We start from the raw sequence: 4,557 nt of genomic DNA, 5'->3' as shown, positions 1-4,557 counted from the left end.
TTAAACTTATCCCAGAAATCAGTACAGTACTTCCTCAGGGCCACATAGTCCTCTGAAGTGCCCAGACCCTAGGTCATGCTACCAAAAGAGAGAGATTTGGAATTTTTAATTCCTAGTGGCAGCATAAAACTACCAAGTTTATGTACTCAGAGTGTTTAAAAGGTAAAACCATTTCCCCTATAAGCAAGGACGTCACAGTTTCCCTTTCAAGATTTTTGTTGTCTTTTTTTTCTCATCCTGGGCACTGCAGAGTCAGTGACAACACGCACTGAGGTGACTTCCTGGCGGAAACACGGGCTCCCTTGACAAATTACTGTGCCACTCAACACAGATCCGGGAATGTTAATTTCCTTTTTTGTGCACAGAGCAATGCCCGCTGAACCCCAAACGCGCTTTCCTTGCCTAGCAAGAGGTAATTTGAGTGACACTCTGCTCTGCAGCCTATGGATTTAGTTGACCTGAACCGGCTTACCAAGAGCCCAGCGAGTACCACGGAAGGGGGGTGTCTCTCTCTCTTTCTCCCACCAACCCTTTTGTTCCTAGGGAAGGGATGCCAAAGATAGCCGCCTCCTCGCAGGCGTTTGAATGGCTGGCGTGGCACATGCTGGGCCCAGCAGCCCCACTGGGAAGCTGCCGCAAGCTTGGAAATCAATAGCACAAAACAGCTAATTGGCTGGGTTTTGGAAAATTATGAGAGAAGAGATACGGGAATTAATTGGCAGGAACTATTACTGGCTTGACATTAATCATTCCTTGAACTCAGGTAGCTCTGCAGGATCAATGTCTTGTTTTCCTTCTTTTCTTCTTTTTTAAACATTTTATTTTCATGAGACTTTGGGGAAGAGGGCATTTAACCCTTTCTTCACAACCTTTTCTCTGGATTGACTTGTCTCCCCAAAGCTTTGACTTCTCGGCAGGGGGGGGACTGGGAGGGGCTGAGTCTGACTAAAGCGGGAATACCCTGTGGGTGGGGACCTAGGGTTCCCCCCCCCTTTAATCTGGGTTTTCCTGTCTTTTTAAAATCTGGTGCTTTAATGTTTATTGTCTATATGTTTTGCGTACTGTTGTTACCTGCCTGTGATCGTGGGATGCCCAGTGGAAAAGCAGGTTTATGAATGAATGAATGAATGAATGAATGAATGAATGAATGAATGAATGAAACAAAGGAAACCATGGTTACGACTTTGGAAAGACCCAAATAGCAGCTTGAGTGGAGGGTGGGCAGATCAGCATAATGGTGCTGAGGGCATTTCAACTCCCCCACTGTTGCTTTTATTTATTTAAGAAATCGGACGATGTTATGTCCACTGACTGCCAGCAGGGGCCAGCGAATACTCCCGAGCTTGACTCTGTATGAACAATCTTGTACTAGACACCCTGACCCCCCCTTCCTGTTCAGCTCTATCAGCAAAGGGCCCTCAAAATCAAAGCTGTACTTCCAAAAATGATAATCGTATGTGCCTTCAAAGAGGGGATTTTGGTGCGCGGGGACATGATATTCGGCAGTTGCTTATCGGGCTCCACAGCCTGCAGTTCAGCGTCTTAACCACTTGAGCCACCGCAGCTCCTTGGATAGTGTATAGGAGTGTATTAATTATTGTTTCATTCGTGACATGGCGTACCTGTCAAGAGTTCTTTCTTGCCAACTGGTCCTTCCTCCCATACCACTGTTACAGGAACAGAAGATGTGTAAAGGTTATGTTATAAGAAGCCAGGGACCCTTTCGAAAGCTTTAGGAAGGGCAGTGTGGTGTTCAATTGCCTTTCCTGTTAAATTCCTGGCTAAATTAGGAGAGGATGTGGCTGGGCATCCTTTCTGTCCCTTCTTTCTCTCTCCCTTCTCTGTAGCAGAGGAAGACAGATTGGGGGGGGGGGGCTGCCAGTAACAACTTTAAAAATACTTGGGGTTTTCTTTGGGCTACGACCTACCCCACCCTCCGAGAGCCAAATGTGGCTTGCCCTTGCAGCTTCCCAAAAGCCAAATACCTCTGTTTTCAGGATTCTCTGTTGACCGGGAGAAACAATGAGGCGGTCCTGCACTGGATTCCAGTTCCACGTTCTAAATCGGTAGGCAAAATTGTGGTGGCACAGAGATAAACCGTCACCTGCCAGTTGCTGTGGATCACACTGCCATTAAAAGCACAGGAATGGTTAAAAAAAAATGATTTAATACTTTAAAAGGATCCAAAGGAGAGAAAAATCCTCTCCCAGACCCTGTGCTGTTTCATCTCAGTTTATACCCACTAAACGTTTGATTGAAGCTCTTACTACATAGAGTTTTGGACATCAGCATCAAATGTGCTGCCGAGAACCGAAGTTTAATTTCTGGCTCACTTTCCGGGGCGTTCAGCCTTAGCCAATCACTCACGTAATTGCTGTGTATTTAAAGATGAAATTTAATACTCTCCAGGCCAAACACCCTTTGGCTGGATTCAATCATCTCCATCAGAGTCGTCTGTATATCACTCAAGCCAGGGAAACAGAGAGTAGAAACATCTGCCTTGGTTATGAAAAGATTTGCCAAGCCCAACATATTCAAGTTTTAATAGCTGGGTGTCCCAAGCCCTCGAGAACAATATAATCTGTGTCATTAGAGCCACAAAAGCCAGCTCTGTTAGGAGGCCTTCATCGGAGTTGCCTAAATTGTTAATGAAGGAAGGGTGGGGGGAGAAAGCAAACATTTCATGTTTAAGAAATCACAGCAGATTAACCTAGTTTCCTCCTCTCCTAAAGTAGCTGGTATATAGCGGGCAAGTACGCTTAGCAGCTTTATGGACGATATGAAAACTAGAGGGACTGAGAACAATAGAAAGGATGTGCAATTTTTTTAAAAAATGTAATAAACTGGGGGGGAAAGTTAGAATGGAATCCAGGAAAGGCAAATGTAGGAGTCCTGTAATTAAGGACCAATAATTATACACAGGGGTAGGCTATTATTTGCTGTAATCCCAACAGTCTTGGCAGCTCTACAAACAAAAAAATATTAGCCAATTGTATCTGCTGTGACACTTTGGCATGAAAAGAGCGCCGTTCGGATTCTCTTCCAAGATTCAGACGAGGCAACGTGTTTTTATCCGGTGTGTTGATAAACGTTTTGAATCCCGGGTTCTGTTGGAGGCCTCGCATTCCAAGAAGGACAGTCACGAACTGGGAGCCATTAAAAGGAACTCGTGCAGGACAATAAAGCTTTCCGAGGCAAGATACAGCAGGAAAAGCTGAAGGCATGCTGCCTTTGTGGCACGTGTCCAGAATGGCATTTTGTTGCCTGTTGTTTCCGTTGTTTTTTTCCGTCCCACTACTAATCGTTGTCTCTTTGTACATTTATGGTGCATTTGCTCTTTTCTGGCTCAAGATGCACGAACATCTTCTAGGCACTTCACAGAACGGGACTTACGTGAAAGCACATTTGTGCACCCCTCGCCCAGAAAAAGAATAAAAGCAGTGCGGAAAAACCCTCATTAGGTCACACCACGTAGAGCAGGGGTGTCAAACATAAGGCCTGAGGCCTGGAACCAGCTCACCCAGGGCTCTTACCCAGCCTGCAAACAACTGGTATGTATGGAAATGCAAGATACTCCCCCTTTTATGGTATCCCTTGAAAAAAAAACCTTGTATATGATTAAATACATTTATTGCGGCCTTCTATGGGTTCCCCAGTAAATCAATTGCTTTCAATGCTAGGAATCAATTGCTTCTGTTTGAATTTTGAGTAAAAAATAATATTGTTAACTGGGTTTGCCTGTGTCCTTTATAGAAGAAGAAGAGAAGAGATTGGATTTATATCCCGCCCTTCACTCGGAGTCTCAGAGCGGCTTACAAACTCCTTTCCCTTCCCCTCCACACAACAGACACCCTGGGAGGTAGGTGGGGCTGAGAGAGCTCTGGCAGAAACTGCCCTTTTTCAAGGACATCTGTGCCAGAACTATGGCGTGCCCAAGGTCATCCAGCAGCTGCAAGTGGAGGAGTGAGGAATCAAACCCGGTTCTCCCAGATTAGAATCCGCGCACTTAACCACTACACCAAACTGGCTCTGGCTTATCAAGTTTATATCTCCAGTACCTGGCATTTCTTTTTATAGCACACATGGCCCGGCCCGACAAAGTGACATTTATGTCAGATCCAGCACTTGTAACCAATGATTTTAACACCTCTGACTTAAGAATATGCTTGCAAAAGAGACATGCAACAGGTACTGGGCACGGGCTTCTGCTTGTTACCCTCAGCATCCTGTAGCCTAGATGTATAGCGTGACTAGGCTAAAGTTAGCCACTGGTAACTGTAGTGGTGGTGGAAAGTGCCATCGAGTCAAAGGTGACTTAAGACCAAGGTTCCCTCTAAGCTGCGGAGTCCTGTGAGCAAAAATCCTACTTTGTGAGCGACCAGCATTAAAGTGGTGAGCCGGCGATTTGGCTGCTGCAGAAATTAGTTTACTCTGGAGCCCTCCTTCCTGAGCTAAGGCAAAAAGCTGCGAGCTGGAGGCTGAAGAACTGTGAGCCAGCTCACCCTAACTCAGCTTAGAGGGAACACTGCTTAAGACCCTGTAGGGTTTTCAAGGCAA

The sequence above is a fragment of the Gekko japonicus genome, unplaced genomic scaffold, assembly GCF_001447785.1.
Source record: "Gekko japonicus isolate JY-2015 unplaced genomic scaffold, Gekko_japonicus_V1.1 scaffold1593, whole genome shotgun sequence".
In the NCBI taxonomy this organism is placed as follows: domain Eukaryota; kingdom Metazoa; phylum Chordata; class Lepidosauria; order Squamata; family Gekkonidae; genus Gekko; species Gekko japonicus.
The sequence above is the reverse complement of the archived record's forward strand: the minus strand, read 5'-3'. Positions refer to the sequence as shown.